The sequence below is a fragment of the Apis florea genome, unplaced genomic scaffold (assembly GCF_048593485.1).
Source record: "Apis florea isolate Af1SG1 unplaced genomic scaffold, ASM4859348v1 contig_2492_pilon, whole genome shotgun sequence".
Lineage (NCBI taxonomy): Eukaryota > Metazoa > Arthropoda > Insecta > Hymenoptera > Apidae > Apis > Apis florea.
The window spans coordinates 4,125,207-4,143,657 of NW_028256593.1; the positions used below are offsets into that span (position 1 = coordinate 4,125,207).

The 18,451-nt window shown below is 40.9% G+C and overlaps 1 protein-coding gene across 6 annotated transcripts in view; it reads left to right on the top strand.

Annotated features, from left to right (window-relative positions):
• LOC100870268 (uncharacterized) overlaps positions 1–18,451 on the top strand; it is a 400,411-nt gene that overhangs the window by 135,657 nt on the left and 246,303 nt on the right. For 4 of the 6 annotated variants that reach the window (XM_086906262.1, XM_086906261.1, XM_086906263.1 and 1 more), the window contains one exon: positions 13,226–13,328. The exons of 1 other annotated variant lie outside the window; for it this stretch is intronic. The gene's annotated coding sequence lies outside the window, so the exon portion shown is untranslated. The remainder of the gene's footprint in view (positions 1–13,225; positions 13,329–18,451) is intronic. One more of the 6 variants, XM_086906264.1, reaches the window with a different exon arrangement.

Below are 18,451 nucleotides of genomic sequence, written 5' to 3' on the forward strand. Positions count from 1 at the left end.
CATTTAAGCTGTAGCACGTGATAGCGGTCGACTCGATATCGATCTTTACTCCTTGCAGAGGTAAAGGGTTCATATCCTTACAGCTCCGCTGTATCGCGAGGATCGATCGATATTCCGAGGTTGAGCCATTCCAGTCGAGTGTGTTCATTGTATTTTAAAGATCTAACATGGATGGAGTGCTTCTCTATTGTTATTCTAACAAGGAGTTGCAGCCAGCCATGAATATAACGAACGAGTAAATAGAAATTCGTAATACCGTTTGAGAAAAAGTTATAATTAATTTGTTTCGTTTTTTGATTGTTGCAACATTCGCTGCAACAAAACGTTCAAAACTCGTAAAAAATCTTTCCTGTGATTGAGCATCGAGAAGCACTCGCAATTATTTAAGCACGATCGAAAATCCAAATAAGCCTCGCGTCATAATATTTGCATTGGATAAAAACGTAACTCGTTACCCCCTCCTTCCTCTACACAGCGGAAAGCAATTTCACTGTAACAACAAACCCCTTGCCGGGGTAAAATTACCTCTTTCATTCGGTCGCGTCCCACGAAGAGAAAGAAAGAAAGAAAGAACAGTCCGTTGAAATTCTATAACGCGACTGGAGGAAAAAATCTCCACGTCTCTCCCTCCCTCTCCCTCCTTCTCTCTCTCTCTCTCTCTCCCTTCGAAAAGAAGAGAAAGAGAAAATGGTTAAAAAAAAAAAAGAAAAAAAAAACAACCAGAGAAACAGAAGACGAAAGGAAAATACGATTTCGCGGGACTAAACGTTTCCATTCGAGTCGAGAGACGAACGAGCGGTTGAATCGCGCGCGTTGGCGCAAGCGTGAGCCAGTGAGCGGTGTACAAAGAATCCCAAAAGTTTGTTTCGCTTGTTTAGAATATTTCAGAAGAGAAAGAGAGAAAGAGAGAGAAGGAAGACAGGTCTGGACGCGGACCACGAAGGCAGGAATTAAATGCGGCCATCCTCGTCTCTCTCTCTCTTTCTCTCTCTCCACCATCCCTGTTCCACACAGTCGGACTTTCTTTCTCCGCCACGGGTCTCGTATTTAGGAAATTGCTAGCTCGGTTGCTCGAGTAATCGAGTGTTATTTTAAGAGCGAGAGCAATTAACGCTCTCACCGGTTACCCATGCAGCGGCCGAGTAATTCTCTCTCTCTCTCTCTCAGGGGGATCCGCGAATATTTTTAACCAGCTGTACAGAGAGGGAAGGGTGAGAGGGAAGGGGATGAGGGTGGAGGACGAGATACGAATTTCTCGAGAATCTTGTTGCAGAGATAGACGTATGCGTACACGTGGGTATTTTATGCTTTCTCTTTTTTTCTTGCTGCTATCTGTTCAACGTTCTTTGTGTATTTGGTGTTCGGGAAAAGGAAAAAGAAAAACAATTTCTTCAGTGTTGTTTCATCGTTGAAATACATTCGGTCGAAGTTTGAAATTTTTACGTTTGCTTCGATCTTGCTTCGTCCTTCTTTTTTTTTTTTTTTTTTGTACAAACTCGTTTAATAAAAATTCATAACTTTTGTATCTCGATATTAATTTCCCTCCCCCCACCCCCTTTCGTTCGAAGAAAGGAGAACTCGTTTAAAATGCAAATGGAGGGGAGGGAAATTAAGGATTAGGAAATTGGCGGAGACACGCAGTCGTACAACACGGCGATTATAGGTAAAGTAAAGGTTGGAAACCCTTTCCTCTTTTTGATTTCGGCACGGTAGGGTAATTATTTCTCTAAAATTGGTATTAATCTAATATTAACTTAATATAACTTATCAAACATCTAACGTCAATTTTGATCTAGTTCACTCGGGGAGAGAACCTAACTTTCCTATTAGCCCAATATACACTCAGTTAGTTCTAACCGCATCTAATCAAACATGGATTCACTATCTACTTTAGGAGAGAGAGAAAAAAAAAAAAAAATTCCTTGTTGTTACAATATTTTGAAAGTTTATGCAAATGGACGGCGGAATTCGTTATATTATAAACTCCTCCTCAACTCTCTGATCCGAGATCAGAGAAACGCAGAATCTTGTCGCAGTTTAGACTGACCCCGGTTTAATCTAAGCCACGTTTAATGCACTACAACCTAAAATCAATTGTTAATAATTTTGATCCAATCTACTAGCTCAACTAGACTTAGTCAAATCCAACATTTATACTGACATTGTTCTCCATACTCCAATTCTGATAGTAACCTAATTTTAACCTAGTTTAAGTTTAACTTTAACCTAATTCTCGCCTGTATTAGATTGCCGGTTACTATGATTTTCTGATCGCTCTCTCTCTCTCTCTTTCTCTCTCTCGTACTACACTACAGTGAAACAATTATTAAAAACATTCGAATTTTTAGGAAAAAGTAAACTCTTCAATTTTGATGTGACTTCGTTCATTTTAACTTTATATTACAAAAAATGAATATGAATAATCGCAAACGCACATTTCGAATCATTTCTCTAAAGTTAAAAGGAGTTAATATTTTCTTAAATATATTCCAATCCCAACTTTCGAAGTTTGTTTTATTTCATTCTTAGTGATTTCATCGAATAAAAAAGGGTATAAAAAAAATGCAAGTGCATTTTTTTCAATGCATGAATCGTACGCGTAAAGTTTCTCATAAAAAAAAAAAAAAAGAAAATTAGACACATTCGATAAAACAGTTGTAAGTAAGATAGGATTGGGGGAGGGTTGAACGTTAAAATCGAATTTTCGTGCGGATGAAATTCGCTCATGCTAATTGGGCCGCGAAACAACGGCGTTGCGTCAGAAATAACATTCGACTAATCTAAATTCTAATTTCCTCCTAATTAGCATGTAGTTTCTAGAGAAGCTTTCACCCCCTCCCTCCTCCAGCATTATTGCATTAGTCACGTGTCTGGTGAATGTCATATTACCTTGCTTCGTGCCGTAAGATTACCCGATATCAGATCGCATAACGCGGGAAAGGGAACGTGAGCCACTAGGAATTGCGATAGCAGAGTCATCTGGGGATCCCTAGATTGGATATCATCATAAGATGCCGCTCCTCTTGATGGCTATACACCTATTTCGGGGAGAGATTTTCTTTTTATTCGTTTTACGAACTCTTAGTTTCCTTAGAGTCCTCGACGAAATGAAAATATCATCCAGACGAATATAGAGATTTAGAGTTAAACAAAGTACATATTTGTCAAAAAAAAAAAAAAAAAAAAAAAAACAAGCAAATGGAGCCTCATTCGCGGCTGAATTAATTAAATCCCGTCGACACTAATTTCCATTAATTTCTTCGACGAATTTCTGATCGCGTGCCTCATATTTTTTCATTGCGCGTGATCGAAAAGGGAGCAGAAGAAAGGAGACGGTCTTCGAACGCAAATTTAAATTGTTGCGGACAGCAAAACAATTTCGAGCAAGGAAAATTGACTCGGGCTTAATAAGTAAATAGAAACTGGAGCCTCCCCGGTTCTCGCCCCTCCCTGCTCGAGATTTCGAATTTACGAAATTACGCCGCCCATTTGTGTTTCAATTTGAACGGGCGGTCGGTCGAAATAATTTCATCGTTAATTTCCGCCTGCGGTGGCCCGTTTTATTGCCTCGTGTGAACACGGCGTGCAAAAATGTGGCGGAACGTGTGCCCGTTTCGCACGCTAGCAGGTGACAGCACGCGACATTAGGCCAGGAATGCTCGGGCCCGTTTGCTTAGTCGCAGCAAGCTTGCTCCATCGAGCGGAAGTGTTCGATAGGACCTAACCCTCCCCTTCCTTCGCGCGATTTTACGAAATCGTCGAGGAAATTGCGAAACAAGAGGAGGAGCTTAAACTTCACTTGAGATAGAAATGATAAAAATTCTAAAATTTTTTATTCTATACAATATTTTATTTTATTATTAACACATTGCTGACCGGTCACGAGCTAACTCGTGATACGCTTTTTTTTTCGCATCACCGTTGTTTTCTCACTGCGTAGGTGATTGTTACAGTGTTTATCATACGAAAAAGAAATATTAAAAGTCGAATAACGTTAATAAAATTTATTAAAGTTTATTTATATTGTTTTATAACAATTCTTCGTGCAATAATAGCCGGCAAATTGTTAATAAAATTGCCGGTCAACGGCAATGTATAATTTTACAATAGAAATCGTATTCAAACACACAGAATATATTATTCGGTGAACGAATCTTGCGAGACGATCAGGATCTTGAGCATGTGTTGCGATAAACTTTTAATCGTGCGCCTATTAATTCCATCCACATTCGCACGTTCAGATTGTAATCGGCTGTCCCGATTCTGTTGTTGGCGGACCCGCTGCGCGCCCACATGGTGTGCCGTTTGCAACTCGGACAGTTTGCAAACAATTCCATTTCTATCCTTGTCGTCGACCGTTATTCGTATATCGAGCGAAGAGAATGATAAGAATGAAAAGAATAATTAGAGAAAGTTTTGAGAAAAAAATTCTTAAGTTTCACGGCGGTTTATTTCGTCGTGATAAATCGTCGTCGATCGTTAATAAATTCTAGGATAAATAAAATAGAAAGATATGATTCCCTTTCGAGCGTTTCCTTGAAAAATGACACGCCTCTAATTATTCCTCCCAGAAAGTTGGAACTTGGCGAAATCCTAACAAGGTATTCACGGTGGATTGAATTCGTGGAACATCTGAAATGAACGCGTGGAACACATCTCCCGCGGCTCGAACTTTTTCAACGAGGCCAACTTTTTTATTAACGTCCTGGCAGAAAGGCGACCAGGCGTTGCGTAAAAAAAAAAAAAAAAAAAAAGGGAACGTTGTAATCGTGGCTGTAATCTCCGCCATCTGAAGAGAAAACGCAAAGTTAATTGGTGGCGATGCTTCTTGAACGCTTCATCGTGAATTCACGGTTACAACGAATTACATTTTGTATATCCAGAATTACTTTCTCTTCGCGATATTCGACTCGTGTCGTGGTGAAATTTAAATGAATAATAATATTTAACACTCCTTTTTTTGTTAATAATCAACAGAGTTGAGAATTTTTTTTAATTTTAATGGAACAAGCGTTTAATTTTTCAGGGGGCCGTGCTGCTTTCCTCGTTCATCGATCGAAAAAGCGATCGCAATTCCGCACAGGGACGTGATTATTCGCGTTTTTCGTTGTATTCCAGCGTTGTGAATAAAAAATACGCCGCCCGAACAGCGGTGTTTATGCACTTTATCGAAGTAATAACGGATCGTTAGGGACGATTGCACGAGCCGCGGGATGTGCACGCGAGTTTTATGCGCGAGAAGATGCCGAGATCCGATACGGGGGAAAACAGATTTTAACGCGAGCGTGCCGTCAAATCGGCCCTTCAATGTTTGTTATTGAAAGTAGTTTTCGATTACGCTTCATTGCTATATCGCTACACCCGATAAACGGTCGTTGCCGTGTCTTATCGAGAGGAGGGATTAAGAATTTCAAATTTCTCCACACGGGATAATCTTATCCCTTGAATTTTTAAACGCGTATCTTGTCACAAATCCCATTCAGGAATCCGGGTCGTAAACACCCGGCTCGAGGTCAAAAATCCAATTCCATACCCCTAATTGGACGTCCATTCTCTCCCAGCCTCAAACCCCAAACGTTGAAACGCGCCCCTGAACGCGGCAACCCGGCTGGATGGCAACTCGAGAGGCATTCAGCCATTCTTCAAAGAAAGAGCGCCATAAACGGCCGTCCCCCGGGAATTCATATATTCCCGTCTAGGCCATAACTGTAACAGCCATCTGCCGAGCTGTCAGCTCGTCGCGTCGCGGCAGACTGCTGCGAAACGCGGGGCCGTGACGCGCTTTTCCACGGGATTCAAATTGCACCGTACCATAGAGAGAGAGGAGGCCATAAAGTGGTGGAAGAATCTTCGGTCCCCGACGTGGCGGCCTGGCTTTTCACCGTTTTATCCATCTTCCATTCCACTCTCCCCTCCATCGAAACTTAACCGCCTCGTATAGAAGAGTCGTGCGTCCCTTGTCCCTAAGTTTTGACGAGAGCTCGGAGGAGAAAGCTCGGCCAGGGATGTCCGATCGTTCGTTCGTGAAAACGCCGTGTTTTCGAGCCGCCCAGTGTTTGTCCAGGTAATCCTCGCGAGACTTGGAACCCCTGGTCTTTGACCACCCCCGAAAGGGAATCGATACGTTACGATTTCCAGGACGCGATGGAACCGTTTCGAACAAGTTTCGCCCCTTAGGGAGCTTCCTTCTTTTCTCGATTGTTTTAACCCTTATCGGTTATTCCGACAGAGAGTGGATCTTGGCGGTAATTATTCAACGGATTCCCCTCTTGGTAAAGTTCTCTTGCAAAGATTCGATCGATGGTTAATGGCTAGATTCGGTTCATTCTTCTATGTGTGACGTAGTGTTTTGATGAACGACGAGTATATTTTTATTATTATTTCGTTTCGCTCAACGAGAGAATCGTCGTTTAAATCATTCGTTCTTTCGCTTCCAAGAAAATATTTACATTTTGCGCGACGATCGATCGAAATTCCTCCCTCGAGAAGATCGCACACGCAATTCAACCGTGACGAAGTCAATCTCGACGATCCGGCCGATCGACAAATAAAGTGGCTACAGACGTCGAAATCTTGGAACCATCCTTCTTCCAGGTTGTGAAACGTTGTGCGATCGAATTATTTATCATATCGGTGGCGATCGTTGATACATTGCAACGCTTTATCGCTCGTGCAGCACGCAGTTGTTTCTCTCTCTCTCTCTCTCTCTCTCTCTCTCTCTCTCCTCTCACCCCCTGGTGGTGGCTTTTAAAAGGCCTCCGCCTGGGAGAGGGGGCGGAAGAGGCCATTTAAGGCTCGGTACCCGACTGAATAACACAAAGACCACTGTTCAACCGGTCCCCCACTTTCCGTTGCGGTTACACGGTTACGGTGGCGTAAATAGTCGCTCCGCTAGGCCACCCCCTCCCTCTAACCTCGTTCTCTTCTTCCCTTGCTGGGGAAACTCGATTGGGGGAGGGGGGAGGGGGGGCACGCTCGTTTCACGTGTTTTTCGTTCAAAGATGATATTGGACGTTGATCGATCATCCTTGGACGATGATGGTTTTCGTTCCACGGATTTGTTCGGATCTGCCGATTTGCACGCGTGTTTTAAAGATAATTTAATCGTGATGCAGCATGGTATGTGGAGGGTCGAGTCGAGTAATTTTTCGAGGGTGTGGGAAAAAATGGAGAACGTTGTTGTTTTATAGTTTTAGTTGAGGATCTTTTTCGAACTCGAGACGATTTTCGATTCGATGATTTCGCGCATAAATTAAAACGTTTTATATTTGGATATCGAAAGAAAATTTGTCGGATATTGAACTCTGTTTAATTATAAAAGATGCATTCTCGGTTTGTCACGGTAAAATCTTTCTTAACTCGTAACGTTGCTTCCACATTCGCTGTCTTATTTCTCTACTTTCCTTCTCTCTCTGTCGTCAATTTCTTTATAGAATTGAAGTGATTTAGTTATTTTAGATAATCAAACCCAGCAAACTCGAACCAATACAATCTTAGATCTAATTCGAGGTAAGAAAATTCCAACCACTTGACGGTATAAAATTATTAAGAATCTATTGGCGAAGCGATATTTAAAAAGAAATGAAATATAAATAAATAGATCAAAGTATGTGGTGGAAAGGGACTATTAATAGTTCAGGGAACAAGTGGAAAGAAAAAGGTGTTTCGTTTCGATGGTAGAATCGTTAAGAGATGGGATAGCTTCTCCGCGATACTCGTCCTCCGGATAATCAGAGCTGCCAATTAATAACGTTGCTACGAGTTTACTAACGAGTGGTCGGGCTATCGCGCGCCTGCATTTTGGATGATAATGAACGAAACACTCGTCCTCCCCGCCCATTAGGAGGAACGAGACGTATCCGTTTGTGATTTCGAGATCGATAACAGGTGTGGGATGGCGCGAATCGGACGATCGAAATCCGACGTTTGCCTCGACGATAACAAGCAACATTATCGACGCGGTATGATGGATGTACTTACTTGTCGCTTCTTCCCCTCCCTCTGAAATTTCCACGACGATCTTCGACTCGAGAAGAATTGCAATTTATTCGCAATCAGAGGAAGAAATTCTCTTTCGACTTCTTCCCTTCTTTGCCAGGATTGATTTTTTTCGATCCAGCCACGAGCAACGAGGAAATCTCTTCTCTCCTCTTCGAGGGCGGGCGGTGGTCAACCTTGCTTTTTTAAATTATTTAAACAGGGATAAATCCTCGGTCGTCGTCCGGCTGTCACAAAAGAGCGCCCTCCACGCACACGCGCTCCTAGGCTGAAAGCGACCCGCCTTCAACAGGGGATTCCTCGTTTCCTCGTCCCTCTGTTTCTCATTTTCCTTCTTTCCACTCTCTTCTTTCCGCGCAAGCCGAGTGTACGAGAGAACGCCATAAAGCGGATCACAATGGCGGAGGATAATAAAGAATCGCGATGGCGGTGGCGTTTCAATCAGCTGATCCCTATCCTCCTATCTTCGTTACGATCGAGACAACTTTCGCGAATCATTGGACGAGCTACCTCGATTTTAAGAATTTCTCTCAACACGACGTGGAACAAACGAAAAGGGATTTTTCTCGAATTTTATTTTATCGATATATTTTGTATATTTTCCCCGAGTTTGAATAAGTGCAGATGTATTTTCCTTAGAAAAATATTTAAAATATTAGAATATTGGAAAGGTAGCTTTGAAAAAGAACGACAGCGACAGTTCTGCTAAGATCGCGAAAAATAATTCGATAGATATCTTAAATACCGATTTTATTTCGTATACGAAAACGTTGCGAGCGACTTACATCAGCTGTGCAAATAAGTTCTTTCCCCTTCTTTTCTACGATCGTAACTTCTGACTGAGAGTTTCCAATCCTGTGCAACGATTTCGAGCGCGCGAGAAGCATCATTCGCTGCTACTTTTTGCGTTCCGATTTAGGAAATCGGTTGTCGAAGCGGTTTGCTCGAGCCACTTGCAGAGAACGTATCTCGCGAAACGTATGAGAAATCGTATCAAAGATTCAAAGTCGGAAATTTTAATTTGCAAGGCGACGAAAAATCGTGCAGCGGAAAATCCGACCCAGAAATCGGCAGAAAGATCGGCTATCTGTCCGACTGAAACAATTAATGATCTTGTACCTGATTTACGTGAGACAAGAATAGAATCTTGAATTTGGAAGAAAAAGGGAACACGGATAACCCTCAAGTCAGAAATTTCTGAATTGAATTGAATTAAAATGAATTAAAACCTCGAAAGTAAAGGACGAGATGTGAAGTTTGACGAATTGAAAAAATAGACGCAGAGAGGAAACAACACGCGAGAGACTAAACGTTTGGGTTAAATGGGTGGCGAAGAATAACGAAAACGGGCAAAAGGGAGTGGAACTGATGAAAAATTGGCCGATACGAAACGTGGCCGGGGTTTCGAAGAGATGAGAACAACGGGATGAGACGCAGAGTACAGGTCAGGTGTTGAAAGGGAAACCGGACAACGCGGTGATAGAATGAAAAAAAAAAAAAGGGAAGAAATTAAATTTTGACGGAGAGAAGAAGCCGGCTAGGTCATCCTCTCTTTCCAACGCGCTAATAATAATAATAATGATGCAGCCTGCGCTTCGACGACCAGATTTCGATAGAGCTCGGGGACGAAACAGATTTAAGGGAGAGCCCTAACCCAGGTTAACTCTGTTTGATTGACGGTTGAAAGGCGTGGATGGTTGACTGGAAGCATGGAAAATTCCTTTCCCTCCACGTCGGTTGTGGGGATCGAAATCGCAAAAAATATCCTTAGGAGCGTTGAAAATTTTGGATCTTCTTCTTCAGCGAAACAGAACTTCAAGATCGAACGCATTATTAACGATAAATTTACTGTTGTCGATCGTGACATAGCAGTGGAAGAGCTGTAATCTGAATAACGATTCCGAATCGTTAAAAATTATTTTCATCCAAGCCTATTCGTACAATTATTATTAACTGCTCGAAACACGAAACTACATTTATAAATTAAACTTAAAATCGTCACGAATTAGCCTATTACGAGAGATGAAAGAAATTTTCGTACCACATCGATGCGTTAGAATTCTCTGAATTGTACGATCATTGGTTTGGATCAGAGAGAAGAGAAAATATTCATCGACGAGACTTCTTTCCACCGAATAGGGAACAGTGAACCCATCAGAATCGATCTTCGAAATACCTGATAGTTACGGATGTTGGAACAATCCTTTTTCGCCTTAGCCTTTCTTCCTTTTCCTTCCTCGTCCCCTTTCATTCTTCACCTTTTCACCCACGACCACGTGGCCATCTTTTACTCACTGGCCCGGCTTCCAGCTGGCTTCCTCGCCCGTTCACAATGAAATTTTATAGGAACGGCCGCGCCCACTTGCTCGTTAAAGCAATTAGTACCTGTAGCTGGCACAGTGGCTCGCCTCGTCCATTCCTTCGTGGCGTCCATCCCCCCTTTTTCCCCTTGTTCTCGCTCCACCCCCTGCTTTTTTCCCCCGCCACGAGGCGGGAAATTAAGCGGAATTTTCTCGCGAGCAGGGAGGATGGACGAGACGATGGCGTGTCGTATTAATCCATCGTGGATCATCGTGTCGCTGCGAGGTCGAGATTAGCAGCTCCTTCGAGGATACGCTAGTCGAGATTTCGCGCTGTTCAAGCGCAGATCAAGTATTCGTTTCTTTTTTTTTTCCATATGGCACGAGTGATTCTACTGTCCCGTATTTGTTAATCCGTTTCTTCGTTTATTTTACGTGCGTATGGAAGGAAGGAGAGTCTAAATAAGAATAAATTAGATCGAAGACGAAAAATTGCAGAATTATATATAAGCATCGATTGATACGTATTTTTGTATTTATTTTAATTTTTCTTTATTTGGCACGAGTGGTTGCCACTGTCTCTCGAGTCGTATGGAAGAAAGGAAAGTTTGATATAGAGATATTTGTATTTTTAATTTGTATTTATTTTAATTTTTTTTTTTTTTTTTTTGGAACGAGTGACTACCACAGTCTCCCGAATCGTAGGATGGAGAATCTGATAAATTAGAATAAATTAGATCGAAGACATAAAATTTGCAGATATATTTAATTTGTATTTATTTTTAATTTTTCTTTATTTGGCACGAGTGATTGCCACTGTCTCTCGAGTCGTATGGAAGGAAGGAGAGTCTGATATAGGCATCGATTATGTATTTTTAATTTGTATTTATTTCGATATTTGATAGAATTAGCACTGTTATTTTTTAGAACGAGATTGCTGCATTAGATTTCGCCTGTCAAGTGTGTTGATAACGTGCGATGGAAAAATGATCGATAAAATTTTGAGCAACTCCGCGCGATCGAATTTTCTGTCAAACTTTAGCTGGTTAAACTTTGGTCGGAGCGGAATTATTTATCAAATTGAAAGCAGCTTATCGACGAGGTTAAATTTTAAACTACCAGTTGCCAGAAAATGAATCGTTTCGTCGTGAGATTTGAAACTGAAAAAAATTGCTGCGAAACGAGAGAACCGCTTGAAAGAGATGATAATCGCGCTCCCACGAAGTCGATCTCGCTTCCTCGCGCCGCTCTTTTCACTCTTTTTAGAATATTTTAAAAACTCTAAAAGAAAGGAAAAAAGAGAAAATTTTCAATTCTTCGAAATCATATTTTACATTCGAAAAACGTTTCAAAAAAAAAAGAAAAAAAACTCAGTAATCTAGAAACGCAACTCCACCACCGCCCTCGCGTTAGCCTGTCACGCAATTAAAAATATGAATTCGAGCACACACGGGAAGCATGATTTTAAACAGGGGGGACGAACGCGTATGCAAAAATTACTAGGATTCATAGCGGCAAGTAATTATGCATCCGACCAAAGTTACACGTTTTTCAACAGAGACCAGTTGACCCGTTTTCGTTTCCACCACCGCGCTTATCTTCCTCGTCCCGTTGTTGGAATGCGTGCGAATCCCCAAGTTTGCGCGATTTTTCATCCCCCGTTCTATTGATCACCCCCTTTTAGCTCCGCGGCTTTTTTTCACTCGTGTTCCCCGCGATTGGATTTAAAAAGAGAGGGGGAGGAGGCGAGAAAACCAATGAAACATTACGCGGTTAGAAAAGGAAACAATGATCTCTCCCGTGAAAAATATTCACCCTTGCTTTCTTTCTCTCGATAAATGATTTTTTTCAAATCGTCGTTTCTTTAACACGTTCGTCGCCAAGCGTGATTCCGTTCGATTTTCTCACAGAGCCCATATTTTTATTTTGTATATTCTAAAGTAAAATTTCAATCGGGGTATATTTATGTTTATATATCAGTTCTTAGTTTTCGTTATCACTTCTACTTCTTCGCTCCCTGCCTCGTTCGGAGATTTTCCAAAGTCGATCTTCCGAATACGAGCCTCCAATATTGGCTCCATCCAACTTCAATTCTGTATTATATCACATACGGTATAATTTTAGATTTAAAATTGTACAAAGAGTTCTTAAATTCCAATGTATATTTTGTATTTATATTTCAACGTTTATTCCATTGAGTTTCTTCTTAAAATTACCGTTGCACTTGTATGTCGCCATCCATAAAATATCCTATAATTTATTATGTATAATGTAATTACATTCGTGTTACTCGATCGGTAACCTTGTTAAATATAAACACAAAGTGAAAAGATCAAGTTCACAAAAATCTTAATTTCCTTGAGAAAACGAGAAAACGCCGCCCAAATGTATGAACGTGTTGAAGAAGAAGAAGAAGAAGAAGAAGAAGAAAAATATATCTTCTCGCAATAACGAAATTATTATTATGGGGAGTAAAGGCGGTGAAATGTCATAAAATCGGATCGGATGACCGGTTTGTCGAAAGCGTAGGCAGCGTTCTACGACAACACCAGGGATGCTGGCCCGCTTAACCCCTTTAAAAACTGGTCTGGGCTTTGTGCTCCCCTCTTGCCTCCCCACCCCTCCTTTGTTCCCGCGCCTCGAATCATTTCGAGCTGGCACGTTTCCTTTGACGCTTTCCGCCCCGCTGTTCCGGCCACTTTGGAGACATTTGAACGTTCGCCCGGATTGTAGTCGGTTTCTCGCAAGTCCGTGACAACGTTTCTCGGTTGATTCTCGGTTTATCAAAGGAGGGAGGGGAGGGGAGAACGAAAGATCGAGCTCTCAGAGTTCGATTTGTCGGGGAGGTAAAGGTGATGATGATATCCGCGACGGATAATATTCGAGTCGTTGAATTAATTCGATCTTCAATTTTTTCTTTGTTTCAGAAATCAGAATAGAATGGTGGGTTGTTATGGATCCTCGTGCGCCGCGCCTGTCCGTCGCGATTCGATCTAATAATCTCGATCCAAGGGGAAGGTTTCGAAACGAGTAAGTGAATTCTTCGCTCGCCCATAAAAAAATTTCTACTTCGTCGATCGAACGTGATCGTGTAAATAGAGAAGTTAAAGCTACGCTTCGTAGACCTATGTCTATTTTCTGATTATACCTGAGATCGCGAGCCTGGAAGCGAAACTGTATTTAATTGTAAGTTGCTATTTTTTTTTATAGTCAACGTATAATTCACCGATATTTTCTAATAATTCGTGAGAAAAAGAAAAACAAGTCTTACATCTATCCTCAAGAATCGCGTGATTTTACCTGAGCCTGGAAGCGACGAAGCAAAACTGTAATTGTTGCTAAGAATCTTCTCGCTATCTTTTTTATAGTCAACGATATTTTTTAATAATTCGAGAGAAAGAGAAAAAGAAACGACAAAGGAGATTCAAGGTTTCGAACCGAGTAAGTGAATTCCCTCTTCGTTGGCCCATAAAAATTTCTACTTCATAATCGAACGTGATCGTGTAAATAGAAAAGTTAAAATTATGCTTCGATCCCCTACATTTATACCCTGGGATCCTGTGAACCTGCGACGAATCACAACTGTAATTGATAAGATGCTAAGCTATTTTCTTTACAGTCAACGTATAATTCACATTCGATATTTTCTAATAATTCGAAGGAGGAACGACAAAGTTCGGTCGTTAAAATTGGTTGGAAATTCATTCGGCGCGTGTGGCGGGTAAAATAAAAACCGGGGGAGAGGGGGAGGGATTGCGACAACAACGAGGGATTGCGCTTTGATAAAATTTTCGAGCGTGCAGTTATTATCAGGGCGAGAGAACGCGCTTTGTGCCGGCTGTCTCCCCTTGACAGTTTCGTCGGAGCGTCGCGCAGGGCGCACAAAGGAGGATCCTTTGTGTCTGGTCATTTTTGCCGCGGCCTCGAGAGCGCGTCGGCCCGTTTCATCGAAAACGGGATCCGATCGCTGCGCGTTTCGACGAGTCGCAAAAAAGGCCGATTGATCGGGCCACGACCGGCTCCCATTGTCGCCCAACTCGAAGAGAAAGATCGCTCGCGCCCGCTGGAAAATCCGCTTTCTTTTGCATTCGTCTCCTCGAGAAACCGCCTCTTCCCACCATCGGTCAACCCTGCTTTTTCTTCCCTTTCGCTTTCTTGTTTCTCGGTTTCTTCCAAACCCTTTCTCCAAACTTCCATGTCTCCTCGAACAATAGGGACGCCTCCCCAAGTTTTTCTTGGAATATTGTCCAAATGTGTATATTTCCATAAAAATTGCAGTATTCTGTCGAATTTCAATTATGTCAATTATTGGACCATTTGATGCACAATTCTCAGTATCTTTCTCTGTCCACTTTCAAGTTTTCCTTGGAATATTCTCCAAATGTTTCGTATGTGTTTATATTTCCATAAAAATTGCAATATTCTGTCGAATTTCAATTATGTCAATTATTGGACCATTTAATGCACAATTCTCAGTATCTTTCTCTGTCCACTTTCAAGTTTTCCTTGGAATATTCTCCAAATGTTTCATATGTGTGTATATTTCCATAAAAATTGCAGTATTCTGTCGAATTTCAATTATGTCAATTATTGGACCATTTAATGCACAATTCTCAGTATCTTTCTCTGTCCACTTTCAAGTTTTCCTTGGAATATTCTCCAAATGTTTCATATGTGTGTATATTTCCATAAAAATTGCAGTATTCTGTCGAATTTCGATTATGTCAATTATTGGACCGTTTGATGCACAATTCTCAGTATCTTTCTCTGTCCACTTTCAAGTTTTCCTTGGAATATTCTCCAAATGTGTATATTTCCATAAAAATTGCAGTATTCTGTCGAATTTCAATTATGTCAATTATTGGACCATTTGATGCACAATTCTCAGTATCTTTCTCTGTCCACTTTCAAGTTTTTCTTGGAATATTCTCCAAATGTGTATATTTCCATAAAAATGCAATATTCTGTCGAATTTCAATTATGTCAATTATTGGACCATTTGATGCACAATTCGAGTATCTTTCTCTGTCCACTTTCAAGTTTTTCTTGGAATATTATCCAAATGTGTATATTTCCATAAAAATGCAATATTCTGTCGAATTTCGATTATGTCAATTATTGGACCATTTGATGCACAATTCGAGTATCTTTCTCTATAGCATCGATATTTTTTCTTCGATAAAGCAACCCTTCGAATTGCCGCTGATCATCTTTCAGGTGTTCGAACGAAAGGGATTCGCGTAGACGTGGAAGAGCAATGATCCGCTGCACAATACGCCCCCTCCCCCTCGTTCTAATTTTCCAAATCCAAGCTTACACCACCTAATTACGTCAAACTGTTTCGGGAATCCACGTTAACACACACCTGTCGCGAATATTTTCCACGCGCCTTAAACCACCGTCCATCATCTCCTCGGTCGGGACAATAACTTGGCGCAATAACGGGCTGTTATCGTCCGTTTATCAGCTCGCTGCCTCTTCCGTCCATGGAATGGAAAATGAAGGCTAGAGAGAGTGGTTATCGAATCGGCGGAGACGCGGCCATAATCAACCAACCCCTGTTCTAATTAAGCCCGGCTAACCCGCGAGTTAGGATTATTACTTGGCCTGGCCAACTTGGCCAGACAGAGAGAGAGAGAGAGAGACCAAGCTGCGTGCGCGCGCGAGAAAGAAGTTGGAGAGGTGTCGTCTGGCGTCCTGCCAACCATCCGTTTCCGTTCTCGTTCCTGTGGGAGCCGCCGACAGGAATTCAAACCCGTTACCAAGGGGGAAACTCTTTGAAAATTCTTGCGACCAACCTGATGTAAGCCTGCCTCCTCTTCGTTTTGTTTGATATGTATGTGTGTATGTATATATAGGCGAGCCACGATATTAGTTATTTCCGGGAGGAAGTTGTTCGAAGCCAAGTCTCGTCCGTGCGACGGTTAACGAAGTGGCATCGAACTGGAGGGTGGAGGAGTTTTGCTTGAAAATTAGGACTGGATCTCTCGGGGAATGGTGGATAAGCCAGATTTGGGACACGTGGATCGAGGAGGGGTGAGAGAGGGGTATATGCGTCGAATTTCTGCCTTCTTTCTGGTCAAAGTAATTGGAAACGATTATTGTCCTTTTTTCTTCTTCTGGAGACGAAGGAATAGAGAAAGTGGAAAGAAACGATTAACCCTTTGTGCTCCGATAAGGCAAAATAAGGCGCCGCTTGGATCGATGCAATTCGAACGGCGATAATATTTATTTACGTTTGATTTTTTTTATTTGAAATTAGCGATCGAAGTACATTTTCGACGTTGATCCGAGTAGTGGCGATGGAAATATTATTTCCAAAGTTTTGTAACCATGGAATATATTTGCAATATATTTTTTGATTTTTCGTTGTTGAATAACGAAATTGTTTCTGTTCGTTTGAGAGAATTTGACGATAGAGAGAAAGAGAATAGCGCTGTAAAAATTGAGGTGCAGTAAGAAAAGATGAAAAATAAGAACAGACGATGAATGTGAGAGCAAGTTATCGGGATATTAGTTCAAGATGAGGTTTTCGTTTTTCTATTCATTAAGGAATTGACAATCGACAAGGAAAATAATGATAAAAATATAAATGTAGTATAAGAAGATGGAAAATATGAATAGTGAATGTGAGAGCACGTTATTAAGATTGTAAAGTATTATTATCTTAACATTCGACAAATATTCTCTCTTTTTCTATTAAGATACAAAAGTTTCATGCGTTATTGTGCGCGAAATCGTTTCAAGTTAGCTGAGAAAGAAGTCTGTTGTCTCTTCTCCTTGGCGATTATTGAAACGGGAGAAGAGTATGATGATTGAGAAACATCAGGGGTGGAGCAGTAACATGGTTAATCAGGTTCAGGTTTTAAGGGAGGGACGCGATAAGCTCGCGAGAGGGAAGTTGGAACGATAATACGTCTTTCCTGTCACGTAGCGGCCGATGGCATTATGATAATGCAGCGAATAAGAAGGATTCGGGAGAGGAAATGTGAACGATGAGTGAAGTGGCAGGGAGCAGGGGCGTAACTTTGCGCGCCCCTTCCGAGGATCTAATCGAAATTCGATTTTTCGTTTCGTTTCGTTTCGAGTCGCGTTCGAATTTCTTCGGTTTAAACTTGAAAAAAGAAGAAGAACGAAGAAGAAAGGAAGAAAGTTTCTGGGAGTAAAGTTATAGGAGTCGAGGGGAATTAAGTAATTTAAAAGGAGAAGTAGAGGCACGTTGCTCGGTGATTATCGATATAACCAAACAATAGCTTCGTGGCTTTCGGTTTATAGGAATTTTTTACTTTTTTCCCCCGCTTTTATTGGCAATTTATGGTTCGACTCGAAGTTTATTTGGTTAGGTTTCGAGCTGTTCGAGGGGGAAAGGTCAGGAAATTGCGATCCTTTTTCTCCGATTAATACTGTACTTGGGAACCAGATTGATTCAGGATCTCTTTTTATTATTTCTCGATACAATGGATACGTTTTTTTTTTTCTCTTTTGAAATATATTAATTATAATAGAAATATCTGCGAGTGATCGATATATTCCGTATATCGAAAAATGATCTCATCTTCTCGATAATTTTATTCCTTTTCGTGTCTGCAATTTTTATTTCGATTCAAACCATCCGAAAAAGATGGCCGTTTCCGTGATGTGAGATTTCGAAAAAGAAAAAAAGAAACAATTTCTTAAAATTATCTCCGATCGAACTTAAAATCGAACAAAATTGCGTGTTTAGAATGAAATTGTTGGTAAAAAAAAAAAAAGAAAGAAGAGAAAAGAAAAATAGGAGAAGATTTTCGATTCGGTTTCGATTGAAAAATTGTAATAAAAATATTTTACGAAAGAGCAATAAAAGAAAGAATGATAAAATAACGCGCACCAAAATATAAACTCAATTTCGAGAAGAATGGACTTGCTGGTTACCTTGATTCTCAATTACACAACTGGTTAGCACAATTTTACGCTTGTTTCCATTGTTCGTGAAAATTGGTATGGTAAAAAAGGAAAAAGAAGTTCAATTGGATCGAACTTCCTTCAACTTCCATAATGGAAAAAAGTTCTATTCTTGCATTGATTAATGTATAATAATTTATAGGAATCGTAGCCACGAATCTAATTTTATTTCGATACTATTCGTTATGAGATAAAATTTCCAAATTTCGTGG